Here is a 27,492-nt window from a genome sequence, read left to right on the forward strand (position 1 = left end):
CTTCTCACTAAAAACAACGAATGACTTTTGATTGCTCGTGCTGCATCCACCTAGGTGAGTACAAATATTATCTCCCCCCCATATACTTCTTTTAAAGACACGTCTGACCTAGCAGAATAAGAAGGAACTCATCTGGCCAGTATTTTGTTCTCCAAAGTGTTTTGACACATTTGAAATATGCTTGCCATTTAAATTGATGGCATCTTTATAATGCTCACCTATTTTTGTTCTGAGAGGTCTAGCTGTGCACCTGACGTATTGTGGAATGCAGTTTGTGTGCCCTACAACAAACTACATGTGTAAATCCACAATTAATGTTCTGCTTAATGGGATATATCGCACCTGTGGCACAAGACCGAATGTTTTTACTCCTGGCATGCAGATCTACCAAAGATTCAGGAGGCATCTGCTGAAACGTCCTGTAGAAGCAATTTTGACAAGTTAAAGTTATGATGTGGAAAGAGCACTGTGGTAAGAGTGTATGGGACTCCAAAAATACATCAGAGGGGCCAGAGGGGTTGCAGAATCAAGAAGATTCTATCTACAATTTACTCTTTACTATTTATTATCAAAATGCTACTGGCATATCATGAGGTTAACAGTCATATATAAAGAGAAAATGTTGCAGATAACTCACAGATTTACACCCTTAAAACTTGGCTTACACAATATCAATTTAAATGTAGCACCCTTTACCCAAGGGTAGGTGTTGGAATAGGATTTTTCCCAGGTCAGGATAAGTGCAGGTAAATTTAGGCAGGCTTATGCTGCATGCTGAGCCTGTCCGTTTTGATTCTGGGACTGTTCAGTGTAGTGGTGGGTGTTGCCACCTGTGCTCTGATCCAGAGACACCTCCCATGCTTTCAGAAAGATGGTTCTAGAATAGGGGTTGAACTTTAGGTCCGAGTGGCAGGCAGCTCATTTGAGGAGTCCTGACCAATTATCTTTCAGTATTGGCAGGGGGGTAGGCCTCTCATAAGCTGGGGTCACATGCTGCCAGGGAAGAGTCTGGAGTACAGAAAAGACAGCATGGAGGATTGAGGTGCTGCTCCGGGCGTCCCCAAGCAGGGGATGCACCGAGCGCGGAGGAGGGATGGAGGGAGTCTAAGATAAAGATCTTCAGGCTGCTGTGACTGGGGAACACGGAACTTGAATACTAGACAAGATCAGAGCAGAAGTAGTAGCAGTGAAACGGAAGAGAGTAGAGCAGCGTTCTGTGACCGGGGACACAGAACAGCCAAGTAACCAAAGGTCAGTGTAACAGAACAAGAAAAGTTATCAAGAACAGTGTAGAATGCTGTGGCCGGGGAACACAGCATTGACAGCAAAGGACCGTCTGGGAGCAGTAGTCCGCCCATTACCACGTGTCAGGCCACGGGAGGAGATACCGGTTAGCACCTTGGTAATATCTTCCAAAGACTGTGTGGCTGTCCAACTCATTGATCCATCTGGGAGAGGTTGTGTTATGCCCTGTACATATGGCCGGACTTTCCAGCAGACTAGGTCCGATGGACTTCCGGACTTTCCCACACGACTGGACTGAAGTCCGTTCATTTTGAACGCGATGAGTGACACCTTGCGAGTCCTGTCGCTTGGTATGGATTTTAAGGGGAACCCCCTACGCCGAAAAAACTGTGTGGGGGTCGCCCCCAGGTCCATACCAGACCCTTAACCGAGCATGCAGCCCGGCCGGTGAGGAAAGGGGGTGGGGACAAGCAAGCGTGCCCCCCAGAACTGTACCAGGCCACATGCCCTCAACATGGGGGGTGGGTGCTTTGGGGAAGGGGGGCGCTCTGCGGGCCTCCCCTCATCCTACAGCACCTTGTCCCCATGTTGATGAAGACAAGGGCCTCATCCCCCACAACCCTGGCCGTTGATTGTCGGGGTCTGTGGACAAGTGGCTTATCAGAATCCGGGAGCCCCCTTATCCCTGCCCCCCGCCCTATGTGAATCAGTATGGGGTACATCGTACCCCTACCCATTCACTTGGGGGAAAGTCAATAAAAAATAAAAAAACACACTAGACAGGTTTTTAAAGTAGTTTATTAGGCAGCACCGGGGGGTCTCTTCCAACCTTCAGGGGTCTCTTCTGACTCCTCCGCTCTCTCCAGCCTCTTCTCCACTCTCCGATTCGGAATCCTCCGCTATCTCCTGCTCTTTTGCTAGCGGTGGCTCGGTCTCTTCCATTGTCGTTTTCGTCCCTCTTCTCTTCTTCCGATGTTGACATGACGCTCTCTCCCGCTGTAATGCTGTGTACACGATGCGCAACGACTTATATAGGCATGGGCAGGGTCACCCGGTGACCACACCCCTTATGTCACAGACCCATAATGCCCCTAGACTGTGACGTCATAAGGGCGGGGTTACCAGGTGACATCACCTGACAGCAAAGGTCCGATGGAGCACACACGATTGAATTGTCCAACGGATTCGTTCCGTCGGACCTTTGCTGTTAAAAAAACAAAACAAAAAAAAAGTCCGGTCATGTGTACATGGCATTAGGCCTCTGGATCTTTGATGCTCAGAAACCGCCATAGTCTGCAAGGTGGAATTATTCAGAGAGTTGTTTCTTTGTCAAAATTGGAAGTGAAGAACTAGTGTTTCAGGAATTTGCCGAGAATACTAGATGTATTACAACTTTCAAGCTAAGGCTATTCAGTATTGTCAAACAATACACCAACTGCTATGGGCATCTCCCTTCAAAAAACGCAACAAAGCTGTGCAAATGACTGTTCCTTGTCTTATCCGAATGTGGGCAGCCTGGCAGCAGGGTGATTGGTGGATTGCTAAGTAACGAAATCAGCAGCCCTTACGGGGGGGTATCGCTACATAAGTATTTAGCAGACGTTGAATGACCTGATATCTTCAATTAAAGACATGGAACAGTAGATTATGGACACAAAACGATGCAAGTTCCTGCAAGACCTTCAGGAATATAAACAAGGCACTGTGTATGATAGAAATAAAACAAAAAGGTTTGGGAATCTGTTAGATTTCCTTTTTGTTTCTTTAAAATTGAATGCAAGTCAAGAAATAGTCAGAGGGTTCATTTCAGCTCACCGGCCATTTTGGGATACACCATCTGGACTGCCAGATAGCAGGATGAGCTAGACAGGCTCAGGCCCCATTCGCACATAGTGATTTGGGACTGCAAGCAGAATTGCCAGCATTCTGCCCACAATTCCAAATCTGAGTACAATGGTGGCAAAACACACAGTATGCGCATTTGGGTGCCATTAAATTTTCAATAGCACCTAAATGTGATGAGTTTTAGTGCAATAAATCGTGCTGCAATTGTGTCACACTGCATTGTGCAAAGCTTGTTGGCCAAAGAAGCCCCTGCTTCTTTTTGGGTGACAAGCCCGCCGCAATTACGGCGCAACAATAACGCACTGCTTTTTAGGTGCCATTGAAAATAAATAGCACCTGAACACGTGTGCTGCTGCAGCATTGCAGCTATTCCACCCACAATCCCTGAATACTAGATATGAAGTGTTTACAAGGAACAAATCCCTGAGATGACAACAAAAAACGTGTTAACCCAGCCCCATCAAAGAAATGTAAAAAAAGAAAAAAAGAGGGGCAAAGTTACAGCAAGAGAAGCGAAAACAGTTATCCATGATAGGTGGCTGCTATTATGACTAAATTTTAAGTACCACTGTACCCAGATGAGAGCTCTATTATCTAGGGGCTTTTCTTTTGCCCCCATTTCATATTTTAATGTTTTTTCAACCATATTAGATGTTAACAAGTTTGGTCGCAATTTAAAAAAAAAAATAATTCATACGATTGCGTTCTGGCCGAACCACTTCATATTCCCCTCATAACACAGATCAGGAGGTAAATCCCTCTAATTATGATGCATTAGTTGCTAAATCCGATTCTGACGGAGGAACATATGACTTGATGAGAGATACACTCTAAAAGGGTGACTAATATTTTTTATCCCCTTCATGTAAGAAATCCAGTAGTTGAGAAATTTTAAAGGATTGTGGAGATAGAACTTATCAGAGATGAGACTGCTGTGCCTAGATCAGGGGTAGACCAAACTTTGCGAGATGGATATCTACTTGAACAACACTGATGAAGTCAAAAGATCACTGGGCACAGCGTCCTGTTAGGGCCGGTTCACACCAGAACGCAGTGCCAGAAAGGCATGTTCCATATGTATTTCTTGCAGTTTTGAAAACGCACTGCCTTTGTGACCTACTGCAGGTGATAATACATTATTAACCCCAAATGTAGATTGCAAACGCAGTGTGTTAGTGGACACAAGATGGCATGGTACTGCAGTATCATGCAATTTGGCTCAGTGCCTTTTTGAAAGTAGTGTATGCACTACTTTTTGTGCAGTCTGATGAGATTTGCAGCCAGGGCCAGGTTTAAGTCTCTCCAGCCTATAGGGAGAGAATTTGTGGGGGTGGGTGAGGGAGAGAGAGACCGGTGGAAAGTCAAGGACCAGCAGCCAGAAGGTGGGGGTCAGAGAAGGAACATGTTTGCGGTCTGTCACCTGCCCGCAGTCGACAGGTAGACCACGATGAATGGGTTGCCAACCCCCGGCCTAAACCCTTTAAATCTAACTTAAGCTAAACAGAAAGGCAGGCACTTCAGAGAAACGGATATGATTATAGCTAAAAGGCCTCCCGCCAACTACAGGAGTCCGACACACATTGCTTACTGAAATCCGACCTGACTCCACAATTCAAGCATGACCTTTTGCAGTTTTTGAATTTGAGGAAAATTTTGGGGGGTACTTGAGGCCTGGACAAATTTGAATCTAGGAGCCAGCTAAAAAGTTAGGAGCCATTTTTTCTTCTTCTCTTGTGTAGCCCTGATGTGTATCTTGCACGACACAGGTTTACACATAGTAATGCCTCTCAGCTTTTGCCTATTAACCTTCTTAGGATCCCTTCAAAACACAGTGGATGGATGAAGAGGCATCGGCAGCTTTCCTTTTTTCGCTACTGAACTTTAGACTACCTGCCCACACATCCCGGGCCATCTTAGTGGCTTCATGGGACCTTGGGCAAAGTAATGAACTGGGGCCCCTGCCATAATTTAAACACCTACTAAAGAATTACAAGCTACTACGATCAAGCCATTCAAATAAAAAGAAGTTTCTGTGCTGCAGCATTTGGGGGTGAGGAGGAAACATTGCCTCCTCACTGCCTGCCATTTGTCTCTGAAAAGAAATCAGAGTGTGGATTGCTTTTCAGGAGCGTCAGCCTTTGTCAGAGATTCAGAGCAGCAGAGGGGGGGGCATTAGCGCAATTGTCTAAAGGGAGGTGGTGTTTAAACAAACTCACCAATTTTCCAGGCTGCGTGTACTCCAATTTGCCACCCGTCCTGCACACTTTAATATACACACAGAAAGAACGAGCATCTGTATGCACATCGGGCGGTGGAGTGTGTATGGGGCAGACACAGCAGAGATTGGATAGTTCATAAGGAGGCAGGGCAAAAATCATTGGCCTCTTCAGCAAACTGCACCGTTACAGGGTTAGTTCATGATGATCTTGTAAAGGATGCCTTTTTAACTATAAAGCACTATGCAGAATGTTAAAAGTTGTTTCTTTCCTATCATTTGGATACTGCAAAGCTGCTAGTTCTGGTTTTCTGAATTTTAACCACTAGGGATCCGCGCTATAGCCGAATGACGGCTACAGCGTGGACCTGCTTTGCCGGGACGTCTATTGACATCGTCCTGTGCACAAGCGGCCTGCGCACCCCCTGAGGAGTGCGCTCTGTGATCAGCGAGTCTATGAGACTCGCCTGATCACAGATTTGAGCAAGGGGTCGATCCCGACCCCTTACCACGTGATCAGCTGTCAGCCAATGACAGCTGATCATGTGACAACAGAGCCTGTAATCGGCTATTTTTCCGGAAAAAAAAAAAGCCGATCACCGGCGGCCAGCTTATCAGTGCCCACCTGCCCGTGCCAACTAATAAAAAAGTGCCCCCCATCAGTGCCCACAGTGCCACCCATCAGTGCCCAAAATCTGCCTCAACAGTGCTGCACCCCAGTGCCACATATCTGTGCCCATCAGTGTCATCTACCAGTGCCCATCAGTGCCACCTATCAGTCCCATCTATCAGTGGTACCTATCAGTGCCTCTTAGTGCCTCCCATCCGTGCCATCTTATCTGTGCCCATTTTTGCCCATCAGAGCCGCCTTATCTGTGCCCATCAGTACTGCCTTATCTGTGCCTATTGGTGCCACCTTATCTGTGCCTATCGGTGCCCACCAGTGCCGCCTCATCAGCGCATTTCAATGAAGGAGAAAAATTACCTGTTTGCAAAATTTTATAACAAACTAAGAAAAATTATTTTTATTTTTTTTGCATCTTTGTTTAGCAAAAAATAAAACTCCCAGCTGTAATTAAATACCACCAAAAGAAAGCTCAATTTGTGGGAAAAAAATGATAAAAATTTCATTTGGGTACAGTGTTGTATGACCGCGCAATTGTCATTCAAAGTGCATCAGCGCTGAAAGCTGAAAATTGGTCTGGGCAGGAGGGGGGTTTAAGTGCCCAGTAAGCAAGTGGTAAAAAACCTTACTTTCCTTCCCCACATACGCACCTCTCTCAAGAGGTAGGGATAGAAATCTCCTGTTCGTGTCTCCCTGTTTCCCATGATGCATAGAGGTCGTTCTCCCCCTTTCCCTGTGTGCACTCTGCAGGTCTCAGTTCTGCCCGCAGAGCTAATTCACAGGCAGGTCAAAAGCTGTATACCTTTTATTGTGGCAGCTGCTGCTCTGGACTGACACTGAGAAGTACAGCCGAGATTGTACTGAGACTTACAAGGCTGCTTGTATATACATAGTGCTGTTTGCAGACAGTTTATCATATGCTATGTTTGCCAAGGAGCCCAGATTAATGACAAGGAAGAACTCATTAACCCCTTGGTTGCATCTATATCTGTGTCCCCAAGGATTTGTAACCATCTATGTAAAGATATTTAGAAGATCCTTTTATTAACCCTATCTGTATTTTTAGCTATCTGATCTCGTTAACCCCTTGCACACAGTATCATTCTCTAATTTTTACTCTCACTCTCTCACTTGCTCTCGTTTGCCTACTCTCTCGCACTTTGTCCCCTTACCTTTGACAGACACCCTCATAAATAACAAAACATACACTATATTTTTGTATGCTAAATAGAAACATTTACAACATTGGAATTTAAGGACTTAATTTATTAAATTAATTTATTAATTTATGAGAGTTTTAAAGTGATCAATAGCATCAATTTCTAAGCATTTTTTGTTGATTTTTTTTTTGGTTCAGCAGTAAACTTGATTGTATGCACTTAGTGTGAAGATATCAGGCACCTTATTAAAAGTGCACATATAGTTGGTAGAATAGGTAAAAAAGCTACAGAGAGTAAGGGACCTAGTGAGAAACAAAAGTAAAGATAAAAAGATAGAGAGATATAGATATAGATATATATTATTCCATTTTTTTTTTTTTATTCTAAGATACAAGACACAGAATGTGTGCGTCAGAATGGAGCTCACAGGGGGAGGAGAAAGCGGAGCAGTGAAATGCTAGTTCACGTGTCAGCCCCTCCTATACATGCGCACAGATAATGCAATGATTCATGGGAATCATAGTTCACTAAGCCAATAGGAAAGGAAACTATCATCCCATTGGGCTTTGCTAGAAGTAGAAAGCAGGAAGAGAAGCTCTGAATGCATTTTTTTTTAAATGCCTCTGAAAATTAGTTATTCAGAACACAGAAACAAGCAATTTTAACATAAAACTGATTATGCACATTAGGATCATAATCAATGTTAGACAAGTTATGAAGAAATTAAATTTTTGGTGCTGAAGGTGAACTTACGATTTAACTCCGAATAGAGACATGTGTAATTAAATGGACACAAAAGAAAAAAAAAAGAAAGAAAGAAAGATACGGAAGTCGTAAAGAGGAAGTAAACAAGCTGGGAAAGTACAAATACCCCCCAAATGACCCCCTTTTTTTTAAAGTAGGCAATTCAAGGTATTTGGTAAGATGCATGGTGAAGTTTTGGATGTCATTGTTTCCCACAATTCTTTTCAAAATGAAGATTTTTTTTTCCACAAATTTGTCAAAGTAATAGATTATTTCTCTCACATGGCATGTGTATACCACAAATAACTCCCCAAAATACATTCTGCTACTCCTCCAGAGTATGACGATACCACATGTGTGGGACCTTCACAGCCTGGCCACTTAGAGAGGCCCAACATGCAGGGAGCGCCATCAGGTGTTCTAGGAGCATAAATGACACATCTAACTTGTTGACTACCTATTACACTTTTGAAGGCCCTGGAGCCCCAGGACGAAACGTGACACTGATGTGGCACTGACATGTGACACTGATGACAGATGGCACCAATACGCGACACTGATGACAGATGGCACCAATACGCGACACTGATGACAGATGGCACTAATACGCAACACTGATGTGGCAGTGAAGACAGATGGCACCTATACATGACACTGATAGATGGCACTAATACATGGCACGTAACACTGACAGATGGCACTGATAACATGCAACACTGATGTGGCACCAATGACACTAATATGTGGCACTGATGACAGATGTCACTAATAGGTAATGTGTTTTGTGTTTGTGAGTGAACATTAACACAGTACCACACTGTCTGCAGCACATGTAACTCTCCCTCGTCACACAAGGTCTCTGCATGAGGAGGGAGAGCCGGCAATGAGGGATGATTTCATATGTTTACATTTGAGATAATCTCTCATTGGACCTGCCGATCGAGCACCAAATGGCCACTGTGATTGGCTGTGTCCAAAGGAGAAGGCCAACACAGAATTTCCACGATGCGTGCCCGTGGGGAACAAGTAAACAGTACGTCCTCCCGTCAATTCTGTAACCACACTATAGTGCGGGTGCCTAGAGGTTAAATGTAGTCAGCAGGATGGACAACACAATCCAGACTGATCTATAATCAGAAATGATACCTTTCTTCATATGTCGGAAGGCAGCATTTGCCATACTGTCCCAGGTAGCCATGAAAGTATAACCACATACACAAGCAGGTGTGAAGGTGAAATGCCATTCATCCTAGAAGCAACAGCCTGCAGATGTTAAGCTGTAAAGACCATTTAGGTAAGCAGCACTTAAATGAAGTAAAGTAGATAAGCACAGTCCTCACCTAGCATTCAAGGAAACAAAGTTAATTGCCAGAGTCCTCATTGCAGGGCAGGAAAAACAAAGTTGAAAGCTATAGCACAGATAAGAGAGGAGAGAGAGAGAGGAGAGAGGAGAGAGGAGAGAGGAGAGAGGAGAGAGGAGAGAGAATCGGTATCTTACTTTCACCTCTCCAGGATATATGCAGCTAGGTCCGCCTGTGCTCTCTGCTGAAGCTGCAATCCCACCGCCCATAATGTGCACCTGAGGACATGACACAGGAGTAGAGGGTGGGAGGAGGATAAGTTGACCAGCTCTCTCCTCTCCAGTCTGTGCTGGGGGGGGGGGGGGTCAGTCAGCGCACCCCAGCAGTGATTGGGATGAAAAGCCAGGCACCAGGATGCAAATTTCTAGTCGACATGACAATCTGACCCTGGGGTTTGTCAAGCCCTGTGGTACTTAATCACAAGACTGCAGAATTTTTGATAGCGGAACGCCCCATCATCCCTGTTTTCCACCATCTTTCAAAGATCCACACACAAGATGTACCCATTAAAGGTAACCTTACAATGGCAGAAACAGGTTCCCTGTTTGAAAGGATGGTAGAATGGGTAGAACAAAAGCTACAACCTTTGGTTACCAAGCCCTTAGTTATAGCAGAGCTAATTCCACTGTCTTAACCCATATACCAGATATCCCTTGGCAACAGAATTATTTTTTTTGCCACCTTGGATGTGAAGCGCTTCTATTCTTGCATCCTCCATGCATTGGCTTTAGACACCTTGAAACAGCATTTATAATCATACCTTCTATACTCCAGAGCTGCATAAGTTTAGATTACCATCTGGACATTTTCTTTTAACCCACTTGCCACCCGCAACTTACTGCATGTGAGTGGTCGCTGTAGGCAGAGACATACCGGTAGGTTGCAACCTTCCGACCTAGGGTTTGAGCATGCGTGCTCTTGCTTGGCACCTGCAGGGATTGTACACAGCAGGTGCCTGTCAAGTCCCGGCCAATGGTTTACAGCCAAGACCTGCTGATTGCCTGTGTCCAATCACAGCCCAGAGCTTGGTTTAATAAAAACCGAGATCTGCACAGAGGGCATGATCTGACAATTTCTCTTTCCTGCAAAGCAGATGAGAAATTGAGAGATCTTAGTAAAAGCAGCACACTTTACACACATTGAACATAGTAAGGCACACATTTAACCCCTTGATCCAACATGTTAACTCCTTCCTAGCGCGTTTTTTTTTTTTAATCAAAAAGTTTCTTTATTGCAAAAGAGAAACAGATCAAATCAAAACATACATCACATTGCGCTTCAATTTGTCAGTGATAGAACATTGAGATAACCATTGGTCATTCCCTTCAAGAACCGAGTAGTGAGTATTCAGAGTGTGGCACACAATGTTTATTTCTGTATGGTGTTACTTTGCGGTCCCCTGTCATGGTACGGGCAGCTTCGACATCCCCACTTTTTTCCATGCAGTGCTCTTTTTTTTGTAAAGATAAACACTAACATTTCCTTAACCATTATGTTTATGGGCATCTAAGCAGCCTCATCTGCACCAGTTCCCTGGGGCTAATCCCAGGAGTATCAAGCCATGCGGCCCATAGTCTGTCAAATTTCTCAGTGTTCTTCCTATGCCGATATATGTATTTTTCCAATGTAAGGGTATTACCCAGGTGTTGAAGCCAGGAAGGATTTAACCGTTGGCAGAGTGGCGGATTTCCAACTCATAAGTATTGATTTCCTAGCTTGGAATATGGCTCTGGCAAAGGCCATCCTGGTCATTTCCTCTGGGATTGCCCCCTCCAGTACTCCCAGGAGGCAACATAGTGGACCAGGAAGGACATTTGTTTGGAAAACCTGGTTAAGCGAGGCCAAGACTGAGCTATAACCCTACACATACAATCAGTTTAGAGATAATAGGTGAGTTTGGTAGAGCAAAAGGGAACTGTTCCACAGATGACAGCTATACTCATGTGTGATCTAATTTCTGATCCATTAAAAGAACTGGGTTACAAAGATTGGCCCATCAGGAGACGTAAACCGATTACATCAGCTATAAATAGACATGATGTGGTAGGTAAGAAGTCCAAAGCCTGGTACATACCATTCGTTTTTTTTGTTTTTTTAAACTTGCCAGGGGAAAAAAAAAAAAAAAAAAAAAAAGAAGCCGACAGCTCCTGTCGGAGCCGCTGTACTAAGGATCCAGGGTTAGCGCGGCGATCTCCCCTGCGGTGCTACTGACGCCAAACAGCCAGCTTTTGTCGGACCGGCAGCCATACACACACACCAAATGTCGACCAGTTTTTAGTGAAGCGCCCATTGTCACCAGACATTTGGCCTATATGTACTAGACTTGAGTCCAGGTTTCGTGACACTGGGAGACAGGGTAATCAAGTTACTTTGTCTTCCATGGAGTATCATCAGGTGATTGCTATTGCAAGAAAATACTTTTAATATACCTTTATCATATCCCAGTAATGATTTATTTTCCATTTAAAAAAAAGGGAGTGTAGGGTTTCAAGTCGATGGGTACCAACACTGGGTAGTTTGTTGTCCCCTAGTTCCTACCGATGTGTTTTAAATACATGCCGGTATAGTAACAAACATACAAGGAGTAAAACAAATTCAGTCTTGTGCCACGGGTGTGATATATCTCAGCAGAACATTAATTGTGGATCTAAAAATGTAGTTTATGTTGTAGAATGCAGTTTGTGTGCCCTACAATATCTGGGGTGCATAACTAGACCTCAGAACAAGAATAAAGGAGCATTATAAAGATGCTATCAATTTAAAATGGCAAGAATATTTCAAAATGTGTCAAAACACTTTAGACCCCTTTTACACTGAGGCGCTTTCAAAAGAACATGAAAAGCTAAAAAACAAAAAACTATTTTCATTAAAATCAATGAATGCTTTAAAACTGGGGAAGTGCGGTGGGGGGGTGTTAAAAACATCCCTGTCCATTGAAATTAATGAAAAGCGCCTTAGAGAACATACTTGCAATAAGGCCCCTTTCACACTTATGTGCTTGTAAACCGCCAGTAAAACACTTTTGAAGAGCTTGCTGTTCATTTCAATGGAGAGGGGCGTTTTTCTCACCACCCTGCCCCAGTATGGAAGCATTCATTGATTTTAATGAAAATAGGTTTTCGTGAGTTTTTTTTTTAGCGTGAAAGTGCCTCAGTGTGAAAAAGCCTCATACACACGATCGGACTTTGTACACATTTTTTCCATGGATTTCTGTACAAAGGGCGTTGGCCGTGATCAGACTTTTTCAGCCAACTTTCACCAAATCATGTGGTTTTTCTGCTCTATACCGCCACCTTTGGTCAACTTCTGTATTGTTGTCTGATCTTTTGCATTGGTTCTGAGCATGCATGTTTGTAAAGTCCGATGGTTTTCTGTACACACTATCGGACTTTTGTCAAAAAGTTTGTCATTTCGCACAGCCAACATTTGCTTGACGGAGTGTACACACGGTCAGATGTTGCCTTAAAACAGCTCATTTGCACGTTTGTTGTCAAAAAGTAATATCGTGTGTACAGGCCTTTAGAGTTCCCTCTTGTCATGCGGGGTCAAACAGGTCTTTAAACCTCCAGGGGTGGCGACATATCGGAAGCTAATCAAACAAATCTGGTAGATTTTAAAGCTGGCCATACACCTATAGATTATCTGTAGATTTTCTATGATTTTTTTTTTTATATTAAACAAAGGTTTTATTGAATAGAAAAACATATTACACTGCATACATGTTAAATTGGTTTCATACATAGACCTAAAATGACCATTGCATTGCGGAACTCAAACACTATAGACAAGCAGCAGGTACACATTACCCTAAGGGCCAGCTTTATGACTGCATATATTGCAAATAAAAGGACATCGTATTAAGAGATACTCATCCTAATAAGTATTGTAGGTTTCCATGTTAACACCACACTATCCATAGGTATCGGATTCCTGTAGCCATCAATCCCATATATTGTTGGGACAGACTATTAAGATATATAACTTTTTTATACGGTAGAGTATTATTCACTTCAAGCTTCCAGTCCACCATCTTAGGGGTTGATTGTCTCATCCAGTTTTTGGCTATGATTTTCCTAGCTGAGAATAGCGTCTCATGTATGAATATTTTGGTGTACTTGTCCATGGTATCCGGTAGGACACCAAGGAGGCACTGTTTTGGGTCCAACGCCAGAGGTGACTCCATGGTATCATGTAAGAATGCCACAATTTGTTTCCAGAAACCCTGTATTCTAGGACAGGCCCAAATTAAATGAAAAAAGGTGCCCGTTTCCACTCCACATAGTAAACTTAGTGTGGACTGAGAACGTTTGTACCTTGCCACCCTGAGAGGTTTAAGATATGCCCTGTGTAAAATATAGAGCTGTGAAAGGCGGTCTGACAATTTAGGGGATACTGCCTTGCATGTCTCCAACGCCTCCTCCCATTCCTCATCTGCCAGTGGGCCCACCTCCCTCTCCCACCTAGGTTTTAAATCATACGCTAGTTTGGTAGAAATTGGGATGAAGAGCATGTTATAAAATGCTGAGATCAATTTGTGTGGATCAGTGCTCTTGATTATTGCCATAAGAATGTTGGGGGGTAGGGTCTCGAATGGAGTTCTGAAACTGAAACTGTGTGGCGTGACGGACCTGCAGATATCTATAGAACAATTGGTTTTGGATGAGGAATTCATTTTTGAGCGCATCAAAGGTTTTAAGGCTTCCAGCTCCTAGTATGTGGTGTAGACAGAACACTCCATATCTGATCCATACACTTGCGTCTTGTTTTTTAGTGAATTCCTGTAGGTGTTTGTTATGCCATAACGGCGTATAATCATTATACCGTGGGATGTCCAGCTTCGAGGAAGCCAGGTCCCATATCCTCCTATAGTGGTATAGCATGGTGTGCCTATGTCCCCCTTGCGTCAGCCCGTGTTCCCGCCCCTATCACACATAGCGGGTCTTTGGTAAGTTGCGCCCATCTGGGACATAGTAGAATTAAAAATCTCTCGCTGGGGCGTGGCCAAGATGGCGACCAGCTAGGACGTGTCGGAAGAGAGCTCCGCACCTGGCAGGCTATTTATCCGGCAATTAGGGACATATACCTATCCTGTTGGGCCGGTGAAGCGGTGGTGAGGATTGGGGATGCGCAGGGGCAGCTCCGGTTCCCATAGGAAGAAACACACGGCACCGGGAACCCCGCTACAGACCCGCGCTGCACGCGGGCAGGCCCGCACCAACATGGCGTCTCAGACGGACCAAGCTGACACGCCACCGCTGGGTGCTGAACAATTCCAGGCTCTTATGCAAGCGATTACAGGCTGCCAGACTACCCTAACCACTAAGATAGAGCAGATACAGCTTGACATGGGGCTTATCCGGCGGGATATGGATAAACACCGGGAGCGGCTTACCGGAGCGGAGGGTGGGAGATGTGGAAGATGTTACCCGCGACCATGATGCCTCCCTCCGCACCCTACAAGTGAGGATGAAGGTGCTGGAATCCAGGGCAGAGGACCAGGAGAACAGGAACAGGAGGAATAATCTGCGGTTGGTAGGCCTGCCAGAAGGGTCGGAGGGCCGAGACACCGAGGCCTTTACCGAACTTCTGCTGCGCACACTTCTCCCGCTCGCTGTGTTTTCTCCTCACTTTGTGGTGGAACGGGCGCATAGAATGCCGTCGGTTCGTGGCCCGCCGGGAGCCCCGCCGCGCACATTTATTTTCCGCCTTTTGAACTTTAGAGACAGAGACCTGGTTCTCCGGGAGGCGAGGAAGGTGGGCGAACTGCGCTTTGAAAACGCTAAATAAATGCTCTTCCCTGACTACTCCGTGGAGACGCAAAGGCAACGCAGGACATTCGACCAAGTCAAGGCCCAGCTGCGCACCAAGGGTCTCAAGTACAACATGATGTTCCCCGCGAAACTCAGAGTGATTGATGGAGAATCCGTCCGCTTCTTTACCTCCCCGAGTGAGGCCTCCAGATGGATTGATTCCCTCCCCCGGCAAGGATAATCCTGGATGGAGATTACCTGACTGAGGTCCACACGCATCACCAGCTTTGCCCAGTGGTAAGCGGATCAGTTCCCCCCCCCCCCCCCCAACTCTGACCCTCCGTCTCTGAACTTGGAGATCCGGATAGAATGCCCCCCTCCTTCCCATTAGTAGTTTTGGGCAGGGGGCGAGGAGCTGACCTGAAGTGGGTGCTTATGTTCTGATGATTCGTGGGGGGGGGGGGGGGTCCATATTACTGTCTTACGGGCCTTATGGCCTCACCTCTCCCCTAGGTTATGCCTGAGGGGGTTTGTATGGTTACCTCTGGACATGGACATACTGTACCGGGGATGCCGGACCTCGATACCCTGCCAGCCCTGGCTCCCAGAGCTGTACCTTTTTCTTCCCCCCGGTTTTGTTTCATCCTCTTACCTTTCCTCTTCCAAGTTTTTGCTTTTTTGGTTTTTGTCTCCTCCTTGCTGGAAGAGTTGCAACTAAGAATGGGCCCTTGGAACACTCCAAGCGAACTTTGTACTTCAATCTGAGGCGTCACCTATACTACTGCTTGTTCCCCTTTAACATGTTTTGCCTCCAGGAAGCGGCTGCGCTGGAGTCTGTTTACTCTGCGCAGGAGACTCTGTCCTCGGTGTGCTGGTTGGTACGCACCGCCCCCACGGGAGATTTCTCCTTTAAATGGGTTTAATTAAGTTTGGTTTGGGTTCTCAAACACCCTGGGGCTGTTTTTCTGGGGTGTGGGGTGGGAAGGGAGGGGAGTTCTGTTTTTTTCAGTTTTTTTGTTTTTTTGTTACATGCTTATATGTTTTCTATTGTGGACAGCGCTACTATAACGAATGTACGGTGTATATCATTGCATTGCTTAAGATGAGATATTTGGGCCTTGACCCTGGTCAGGCGGTCATATCCGTTGGTCCCCCCTGCCCTTCCAGGTTATGGCTCCGTTGAAGATCCTCTCCTGGAACGTTAGGGGGCTTAACCAGAAGATTAAACGCTCTCTTGTTTTTGACTACATGAAAAAATATGCTCCACATATTTGTATTCTTCAGGAGACGCACTTAGTGGGGGGAAGGATTATGGGCTTGAAAAGGCCCTGGGTGGGATACCACTATCATGCCACATATTCCGGCTATGCCCGGGGGGTTAGCATCCTGGTCCATAAGTCCCTTAATTTTGAGCCTCTTGATATTGTTACAGATAAGGACGGGAGATACGTGCTGGTGCACGCCAGAATAGACATGATAGAGATGGTGCTGGTGGGTCTCTATATGCCACCTCCAGCGAACCTGTCTTTGCTACATAAATTGACTGCCCTGATCGCCCAATTTCATACTGACAATGTAGTTCTAGCAGGGGACTTTAATATCCCTCCTAATCCTTCCCTAGATAGGTTGGCGCCTGACCGGGCTACAGACTCTCCAGTTTCTCGCTGGGCACAGGTGTTTGGGCTGGAGGATGTCTGGAGGTGGAAACACCCTTCAGATCGCCGGTTTACGTGCCACTCCTCCTCCCACAACACACTCTCCCGTATTGACCTTGTTTACGCTGGTGCCCCCATGCTTCCCAGGGTTCTTGGAATAGAGTTACTTCCTCGGGGCATCTCTGACCACTCCCCACTATTGTGTACACTGCAGACCTCTACCCCTCAGCGGGATAGACTCTGGCGATTGTCAAGGTACTGGATTGAGCACCCCACAATTGCCTTTGAGATGGGCGGTGAAATCCGGGGATTCTGGACCTCTAACGTAGGCACGGCGTCTGAGGGGATGGTCTGGGATGCCTTCAAGGCCTACATGAGGGGGTGTTACCTTTCTTCCATTGGCCGGGAGCGTAGGAATGATAGGATCACGGTAGAGGAGGCAGAAGCCAGGGCCCAAGACCTTGAAACCTGATTCACCCTCACGGCCAACCCGCTCACGGCACAGGATATGAAAGTAGCGTACCGGGAGGTGGTGCTGCTTAGGGTGGCTAAGACAAGCAAACGTCACCTGGCTCAGACGCAGAGGATTTTTGAACAGGGCGAAAAGACGGGGAGGTTGTTGGCCTGGATCTCTAGGGAGCAGGCCCCAATCTCCACTATCCCTCGAATACAGAATAGTGCTGGGACATTGGTGACGGATCCCCTTGCCATTAACGCTTGTTTTGCTCCACCCTCTACTCATCTAGGGTGAGGTACTCACCGCAGGCGTTAAGTGCTTTTTTAGAGGGGGTGACACTCCCTACCCTTACTTCTGAGGCCAGGGATGGCCTGGACTCCCCGATCACTCTGGCGGAGGTCCGACTTGCACTGGGGACCATGCAGCCGGGGAAGACCCCCTGGGGAGGATGGGATACCCCCAGAATTCTATAAACACTACCTGGAGGAGGTGACGGTTAGAATGCACGACATGCTTACCGCGTCCCTCCGGGAGGAAGATCTCCCTCCATCTATGGCACAAGCCATTATAGTGGTGATCCCTAAACCTGGGAAGGACCCCCAGCTGTGCTCGTCATACCGACCTATTTCCCTGCTCAACTCGGACGCGAAAGTACTGACCAAAATCCTTGCCAGGCGACTGACTGAGGTTATACTTACTCTGATCCATGAGGATCAGTCTGGCTTTATGCCAGGGAAGGGGACAGACATTAATATTTCGCAGGCTTTTCACTGTCTTGGCCTCGGGGGATGCAGAAGGCGAGGAGGAGGTAGTGGCCTCCCTAGATGCGGAGAAGGCCTTTGACTCCGTGGAGTGGGACTATTTGTGGGAAGTCCTCCGTAAGTTTGGATTTGGTCCAGCCTTTATCTCCTGGGTCAGGGCGATGTACAGAGCTCCCACAGCTAGGGTGCGCACGGGTACGGTCCTCTCCCCGCCCTTTCCCCTCCACAGGGGAACCAGGCAGGGGTGCCCCCTGTCCCCGGGGCTTTTTGCACTGGCAATTGAACCTATGGCGGCTCTCCTCCGCTCCTCTCCTGAGGTTCGGGGCATTGTCCGGGGTCCTTTGCAGGAAAAGGTTTCGTTATATGCCAATGATACCTTGTTGTATCTCAGAGACGACGGAGCCTCCCTCAAGGCGGCATTGTCGTCTTATCGACCGGTTTGGACAATTCTCGGGTATACGAATAAATTGTGCGAAATCGACTTTATTTCCACTACATGATGGTGCGGGTGATCCCCGGGTGGATGGGCAACTGCAGAGGGTTTCCCAATTTAGATATCTGGGGGTGGAAATACACAGAGACTTGAAACAATTTATTACCCTTAACCTGAGTCCGGTGGTCACCCAGCTGGCCCAGAGGTGTAATGTGTGGAGGTCCCTGCCGCTTTCGCCAGTGGGACGGTTCAATTTAATTAAAATGTCGGTTCTTCCTAAGTTTACCTACCTCTTCCGCCAGACCCCAGTCCATATCCCACTTAGATTCTTTAAGAAGCTGGATGGAATTATCTCATCCTTCGTTTGGAATGGTAAGCCCCCTAGAATAGCTAGAACAACCCTCCAGCGGCCCCTTGTGCGTGGAGGTTTGGCATTGCCCTGTTTCCTGAAGTATTACTGGGCGGCAGTCCTAGTGACTATTAGGTGGTGGCTCTCCGAGGGCCCGGCCAACCCTGCTTCCTCATTGGAGGCGGCGTTGTTGGGCTCTTATGCGGAACTAAGGAACCTGATCCATAGGGGACCCCGATCTAACCCCGGGATAACTCTTCCGATGCGCACGACTCTTAGGATATGGGAACTGGTAAACAAACAGATAGTGGGCACTGGAGGGTGGGCCCCGGGGACTCCCCTCTGGGGGAACCCCCGCCTGCCCCATTTTCAGTCCATCCCTGATCCGATTGTCTGGGCCAGGCATGGAGTTACAACACTAGGGGACATAGTATCTCAGGGGCAGCTACTCTCCTTTGATGCTATTAAACAGGCCAGAGACCTGCCGAATCATATGTTTTTCAGATTTCTGCAGTTGCGACACGCCTTCCGGTCTCAATTCCCGTCCAGAGTGACCCTAGGGGTGTCTGCAGTGGAGGAGGCGCTTGGTTCTGCAGGGGGGACGCGCACAATGTCCACGATATATACCGCGCTGGCCGTACAGGACGAGACTAGGATCTCCCATTTGTTTGAGCTCTGGCACAGTGACATTCCGGAACTTACTGAGGAGGACTGAGAGGAGGGTATACAGCAATACCTGACCCTGGCGATTTCTGCAAGGGACAGGTTTATACAATTGAAGTTCCTCCACCGGGTATACTTTTCACCGGCACGCCTGGCAAGGATTTACCCTGACAGATTGACTACCTGCCCTAGATGCAACGAAGACGATGCTGACTTTTTTCACATGGTGTGGTCCTGCCCCGGGGTAGTGGGATTTTGGAAGGGAGTCCTGGCCGACATTAATGCTGTGGGGGAGCTTACGATCCCACTTAGCCCGATACCTCTCCTGCTGGGTATCTATGACTTTTTGGAAATCTGCTGGGGGAAGAAACTGTTTATTTTCTACACTACACTCTACGCGAGGAAAGCAATACTATTGCAATGGAATCAACCTCTCCCTCCTACTAAACAATTGTGGCAGTCCCTGGTGAACGCGGCTTTGCCGCTATACAAACTCACGTATCTGGGCAGGAACTGCCCTGGGAAATTCGGAAAGATATGGGCGGCATGGGTTGAGGCGAAGCATTTGACCATTGCTTAGGCTAGGGGGGGTGGGTTCCTTTTTTGTTATTTTCTGTGGTTTTTGAATTGAGGGGGGAGGTCTCGGGGAGGATCTGTATTCTATACTGCAATGATTAGTGACTCTGCACACTGTTAGGAATTGTCTGTGATCTATATGTGCTGCAATTTGGTTACCTGTCTACACATAATATGTATGTACCCTGCTGACGCATGTTTGTTTTCTATTTTTCTTTTTTGAAACATAAATAAAAAAAAATTTGTTAAAAAAAATAAATAAATCTCTCGCCATCTGACTTATCTATGTGGAATAATTGCGATAGTTGGGATGTGACATAATATAAATTGAAATCGGGTAAGGCCGTGCCTCCCAGATCTGTGGGATTCTTGAGGGATTGCCACGCTAATTTATGTCCGCTAGCGCCCCACACAAAGGGCTTTAAAAGGGCCTCTAAAGATTTAGTGTTTCAGGGGGAGATATACCGGGGTATGCCATAAAACATATAGTATTTTAGGAAGAAGGACCATTTTAATTAAATTTATGCGGCCCCAGATCCCGAGTGGAAGTCGAGACCACACCCTCACTTTATTTTTGACCAAGGAGATCAGAGGTTCTATATTAAGGGGGATATAATCAACTGGGGATCTAGATATGTGTACCCCTAGGTAATTAATGACACTGACTCTTTTTAACGGAAGACTAGCTTGGGACTCCGAGGATGGGAAGCTGTCAAGTGGTAGAACCTGAGACTTATCCCAGTTGATCTTTAACCCTGAGAAAATTCCAAATTGTTCAATCGTGTGGAGTGCAGTCTGCAGGGACAGGCCCGAGACGGCCAAGTGCAATAATGTGTCATCTGCATACATGCTAATTTTCTCAATCAAGGAGCCCATTGTCAGACCTCTAATCTCCGGGTTTGCTCGGATAGATATCACCAGTGGTTCCGCCGCAAGGGCATAGAGCAGTGGGGACAAGGGGCAGCCCTGTCTCGTGCCTCTGCGGAGGTCAAACATACGAGACTGCCACCCATTGGCCACCACTTTGGCAGTGGGTGCTTGATACAACAGTTGTACCCACTGAATGTATTTGGGACCAAAACCATATCCCTCCAAACATCTCCAAAGGTATTTCCACTCTACCGAATCAAACGCTTTTGCCGTATCTAGGGTCACCACCACCCGTGTTCCAACCTCATGTGTGGCCTGCATATTTATAAATAGTTTCCTAAGGTTAAATGAGGCGTTCCGACCGGGCATAAAGCCCGCCTGGTCCGTGTGGATTAATGATAGGATGACTTAATTAAGCCTAATGGCCAAGACTTTGGCTAGTATTTTAACATCAACCTGTAACAAGGATATGGGGCGGTTAGACCTGGCAAAACTAGCTATGGCCGTCCGTATTCCGTCCGCAGTGAGGGGTGCCTCCAAGAGGCCAATTTGTTCATGTGTAAGCTGCGGAAGAGCAACTCCTTCAAAGAAAAGGGACATTGAGTCAGTCTCAGCGGGGGCTGTCGTTTAGCTCTGTAAAGAATTCTCTGAACATGGAAGTTACCGTAGGTGGGTCTGTGATTTGTCGTCCTCTGGGGTAATTTAACGTAATTACCACTGGGGGTCTATCCTCACTGTGCACCAGATACGCCAGTAATTTCCCCGCCTTTCCCCCGTGCTCAAACATCTTCTGCCTGGAGAAGACTTTGTCTTGCCTTTTGGAATTGTAATTGGGTAGCTACTCTGGTTTGTAGTTTGAGTGTGGTGGCTTTTGCAGGAGTCGGGTCAGTGGCAAAATCTCGCTCAGCGGTGGACAGGTCCGCCATCGCCTTACCAAGGGCAACAGCAGCGTCCGCCTTAATCTTATTAATATCTGCGATTAACACTGAGCGAGCAAATAGCTTAAATGAGCCCCAAACCACCGAGGGCGATGCCGAATCATCATTCTCCATAAAGTATTGTTGAAATTTGCTCTCAAGCTCATCGCCTTCCGGCAGGAGTGAGAGCCAGAACGGGTTCAGGCGCCAGGTCCTCGGTGGTTTGTCAATGGGAACGCTCAATGTGATCCAATAGGGACTATGGTCCGACAGTGTCCTGGGGTAGAATGCAGCCTCCAGTAATCTTGGCAATAGGCTATGGGAGACTAGTATGAGATCTATACGAGACATTGAGTTGTGCGTGGACGAGAAATACGAGTAGGAGCTTACGTGTGGGAATTTGTGGCGTCATGCGTCTATTAAATGAAAGGCGGAAATAAGCCTGGATAGCTTGGTTTCAGTAGGTATGTTCCGGGCGGGCGGAGTCACTTGTAGCCTGTCTAGGGTTGGGTTAAGTGTAGTATTGAAGTCTCCCATCCAGACTGCGGGTATGGAAGAATGATGGGCCATGAAGGATAGTCCTTCCTAAATTACCGTGAGGTTAAACGGAGGTGGCACGTAAAAAGCCAGTATAAGTAAAGGTTCACCATAGATTTTAGTTGAGAGAACCACATATCGACCCTGCATGTCTGTGGACAGTTCACACAGCTCAAAATGCACTGATTTAGCAATCAAAACAGAAACACCTCTAGCATGGGATGTATGGGTAGAGTGAAATGTCCAGCCAACCCATGGATGGCGAAGTGCCATCTGGACGCTTCCCTCGATATGTGTCTGTCAAGGCTATCACATCTGCACGTTGTTTTTTTGAGGAAAGCTAGGACTGCCGCATGTTTAATTTTCTCACGTACACCCCTCACATTCCACGTGACGAATTTTAAGGACGTCATGGTGGGAATTTTGGGAGGTCAATTAGCATAAGCACAGTGGGCCTCATTTCCCCCGCGTACACGATGCGTGGGTGCGTGGAGGCCAACCTGAACTTCAGTATAAATACCTCACATAACACAGACATGCAGTCACAGAACTCTTCTTCATACGGTGACACCTGCTGGCCGGGTACAGTATGCATAACAACAAAAAAACAGAACAAACCTATAACTAGTCAAACAGGGGATGTCAACCACATAAACATATTAGGATGGATCGGGGGTTCCCCTGCCCACCCGCCCTCCATAGATAGGCATGAAACATCTCCTAAAAGTTCCATCCAGCACCGTAGCGACTCCCAGAGGTTTGTGGGGTAAAGTCTCGCTGCACGCTGTATGCAAATGGTAGGACTCTGCATCCCGGCATTTCCTAAGGCAGTGAGATCTGGAATGGTATGTCAATTCAAGTAGTGTAGTAGATAGGAGAAATAGGGCTCTCAAGTCTCTGAAGTGCATACTCTGTACTCACATTGAAGTATTCCTGGGATCCAACGTCGAGAGGAGCTCATCATGAGCGGTGTAAATCGCCCCTTGTTTGGAAGCAATCCATAACACAGTAAGTTTCCCATGTGTTTGAATGAGTCACCTGGTAAGTGGTTTTAGGGGGAGAAAAAATAAAAATAAAAGGGGAAGTTGTACCAGGTGCTGTCGTGAGTACAGAGCAAAAAAAAATTGTAAAAATAGGATAAAGTATACAGGTAAATGGGTCCAAATGAAGTACCTGGGTCACGGTCACCCGGCTTTCAGGTGCGGCTCGTTGTTCCAACCAGAATATGACATCCTCCGGATCTTCAAAGAATAGCAGTCGGCCATCATGTTCCACCCTGAGACGGGCAGGGAAAAGCATGGAGTATTTGTAGTGCTTATCTCTCAGCTTGCGTTTGGCCTCCAGAAAGGTTTGGCGGCGGCGTTGTATCTCTGCCAAAAAGTCTGGGAAAATGGCAACTTTAACATTACCCACAGGAATGTTGCCCCTCTCTCTTGCCATTCGCAGCACTGCATCTCGGTCTTTGTAGTTTAGTAGTTTGGCTATGAAGGTGCGGGGGGGGGGGTCTGGCCGGCGCTCGCTCCACTGCGAACATGGGAGAGAATGCTTCCCTTCCGTATGTGGTAATGAGGAGTTGTTCAAGAAACGTAGTAGTGTCCCTTCCCTCAGTCCCCAATAAACCAATAAAGCGTAAATTACACCTTCTCCACCTGTTCTCCATGTCATCCTGTTTGGATTGGAGTTGGCTTATCTGCTGTTACATGCGGTCGGAGGAGGACTGCAGAACGGAATGGCGTCTTCCACTGTGCTCATTCTGGTCTCTGCTTCCGTCACCTGGTCCCTGAGCTTTTGAAAGTCCTGCCTAATGAGGGAAATATCCATTTTCACCTCCTCAATTTGCGCTGTGAGTGAGGTTTTGCACAATGGGATCGCTTCAAGCAGTCTATCAGTGTCACTGGTTTGTGCTCCCCTCCACCTTCCCGGGCGCCCCACCAACCTCCATGCCCCCTTTTTCCAGTCTGCGAAACTGTTCCAATTTAGCCGCAGCCGCTTTCTGCGATTTGGTTGGTGACATACCTCAGGGGTCTGGGGTGACCATGCAGCAGGTTTCAGGCTCGGGTAGGGTGGTCCTGTGGGTCTCAGGGTCGGATTGCAGCGCTGGCCGGAGTTTCGGGTGTACCAAGATGGCCGCCGGCACCAGGAGTAGGCCGAAGCCGGGGACTTTCCTGAAGCTGTCGGCCGCCGATCGGGAGAACGCCATTCCGCGTGGACTGCCGCTACTCCGAGGGTCGCCGGGGGTCTGCTGGAGTGTGGAGGATATGCCCAGGTACCTATACAGGTATTTGCAGTCAGTATTGTATGAGCCTGAGGATTTTACAAGGATTATTTGCCGGAGCTCAGGGCCAGCACGTCCTACTCCATACAGCGCCAGGCAACGCCCCCGTAGATTTTCTATGATTAGATGGAAAAAGTGCAACAGATTTCTCCATGTTCGCTAAATAGTGTGGATGGAGGAATCTCCTACTTTTTCCATCTAACCATAGAAAATCTGCAGATAATCTATAGGTGTATGGCCAGCATAACTTTATGCACTAGGATCCCACACGGGTCTCAACCATCGATGGATTGTGGATCTATTTTTGAGGTAATGATTCAAGCCATCATGCACCTATACACCAGTACACAATCTAGCTTTATGATTTGCTCATACCTTTCTAACAAGTTCTTGATTGTGATTTCACCATATACTTAAGACTTCTGCAATATTATTTATATTGCTGATATTTGAAGTGTGAATAAGATATAATTGGATTTTCACAGGGTTTAAATTTTTTTGTTGTGTTGATGTTTATACATTACTAGGTCTAAATAATTTTTCAGAATGAAGCTGTAGTGTTTTGTCTTTGTCCACTGCAGCTGTTCCTCCTTTTAATTGGTTTTCAATTAGGACTCACCTGTTCATGCATTTAGGGAAATGGTGGTGTATATAGTTTGTTTAGTTGTGATGTGCTATGACAAAAAACTGGTGGCTGAAACTCGTTAGCGTATCTTACCCAGTATTGACGATGTAGCCAATAAAAGTTACTCTAATTTGGTGGATACTGAGTTGCCAGCTATCCTATTACCTATTATTTGTTGTTGCAGATGTGTGTGAAGGCACTTAAAGCGGGAGTCCGCAGTTTTTTTTTTTTTTTAAAGCCAGCAGCTACAAATACTGCAGCTGCTGACTTTTAAAATAATGACACTTACCCGCCCAGCGGGCCCGCGATGTCAGCACCCGAAGCCGATCTCTCGATCGTCTCTCGGGTGCTGCCGCCGCCATCTTGGGTATGGGAATCAGGAAGTGGAGCCTTTCGGCTTCATTTCCCGGTTCCCTACTGCGCATGCGCGAGTCGCGCTGCGCAATAAGGATGATCCTCGCTGTCTCTGGGATCCGTGTGGGGACCTTCGGAAAGGGGCGTAGATTCTGCGGAAAGGGGCATAGTTTCTGCAGAATCTACGCCGGAAGTGGGTGCAGATACCTGTGCTGTACAGGTACCTGCACCCCCTCCCCCCTGAAAGGTGCCAATTGTGGCGCCGGAGGGCGGGAGGCTTCCAATGAGCGGAAGCTCCACTTTAGGGTGGACCTTCGCTTTAAGCCTGGACCCCCAGCTTTACCAGCTCACAGTTGAGGGATATGCTCTGTATGTGTGTGCTAAAATAGGCAAATGAAACTACCTGGAAAATGCAACCATCAGACCTGGGTCTCTCTGACAACCCAGAGTTGGAAAGCTCCTGGAATGGAGAATTGGAAGCCGAAACCAAAGAGTCTTGGTTTCTACTCTGAAAGGAGCACCCTGGTATGGGTTTTGAACAGGACTAGACAGTTTCTGTAGGTTCAGGATACATCCGAATCATTAACGCTTGGACGGTTAATTTCATATTCAGAAGAGCCTGCTCCGCATGTTCCCTCAACAGAAGGTTGTCTCCACAAGAATGCAGCAGGGCCAATACAGGAGCCAAGACCTTGGCGGGGAACACAGAAGTTTCTGTTGAGAAGCCAACGATCAATGGAGTGTAGGAAATTGCAGATGAGCTAGAATGATGGGGACATTATTAAGCATCCTGGATGTCAACTAATCCCTGGTGAAGGGAAGCAATAACAGAATTTGAGTGGAGAAACAAAAAAGGGACTTTTTTTTTTTTAACAGATGAGGAGGGGGAAGACTTACAGTGTTGTTCCTTCTGCTAAGATGGATGCTCTTGCCACCAGCAGCATCCTTGACAAGCTTGTTCAAAGAGATGCGATCTCTGGTAGGGTTCCTCACTCCAGGACTTTGTCAAAGTGCTCTACACATATGAACCAAGATAATACACATGCAAGAAATGAGATGGGAGGCTTTTAGCAAACCGTCACAACTGAAATTTAATGACACCGAAATCTGCTTCAAGTGTTTTCTAAGTGAAGTATTGACTGACAGCAGTCAAAATTTTTAAGGGATTATGACCAGTCAGTCATGGTGTGACAATGTAGGGTCACAACTAAAATTGGGTGAAGAAAAGGCTTGTCAGCAAGAATAGAGCTCTAGAAAAACACTGGAGTGGGAAGTCACAATAAAGGAACTCAATTGCCTAAACAAGACAGTAGCTAAGAGGTAAAGATCATGCACCACTTATAGAGAACATGTTCCCTAGGATATTTTAGAATAGGACATAAAACACAGACAATATCCTGGATTCGGGTGAAAGGCAGAGACCACCTTCTAGAGGCAAGAGGCCTTAGACCACAAAAAAATGTTGTTCTTGTACAACACCTGAGCAACAAAAAGAAGGGGAATTGATGTGAGCCACACTGAACAAAGGCCCCAAACTAGGGAATGAAAAGGGCCAAGATCTCTGAATTAGAAAAAACAAGACTTAGATTTGATCCTTAATTGTATTCAAAAACGGATGTTAGTCCAGACCAAGCTTGAGGAAAAAATGTCCTACACTAGGATGAAAGTTCCTTGACTCATACGACGCAAAACGGGCTTTACAGGTGTGATTGTAGACTTAATGAGAAGTTGATTTCTCAGCCTTCAAGAGGGTAAGGATGACAGAATCCAAAAGGCCCCTGACCCTCAGGACTGTGGCTTCAACAGCTATGCTGTTAAATCCAGTGACCAAGAAGCAGAATGGTACACTGGACCCTGGGACAAGCGCAGCGGAAAATCCGGAAGGGCCCACAGAGCATCTGCTATGACTATTAGGTTATCCTGGGCCAATTGGGTGCGATGTGGATCACCAGAATACCCTCTATTTCAATCCAGAGACTTGGGTAAGGGAGAACTGAGGGGGGCCTAGAAGATCAAGCTGAAAATTCTATTGCAGCACCACAGCATCCACTGTGACGGTCTGAAGCCACATTAAA

At 46.6% G+C, this 27,492-nt stretch overlaps 1 protein-coding gene across 2 annotated transcripts in view; it reads right to left on the reverse strand.

The window, feature by feature from the left end:
- The window catches only part of ZNF292 (zinc finger protein 292), a 125,079-nt gene that overhangs the window by 29,480 nt on the left and 68,107 nt on the right, over window positions 1-27,492 (reverse strand). The window lies entirely within an intron of this gene.

This window comes from Lithobates pipiens, unplaced genomic scaffold (genome assembly GCF_037356315.1).
Source record: "Lithobates pipiens isolate NorthernLeopardFrog02 unplaced genomic scaffold, aLitPip1_a1.2 Scaffold_18, whole genome shotgun sequence".
Lineage (NCBI taxonomy): Eukaryota > Metazoa > Chordata > Amphibia > Anura > Ranidae > Lithobates > Lithobates pipiens.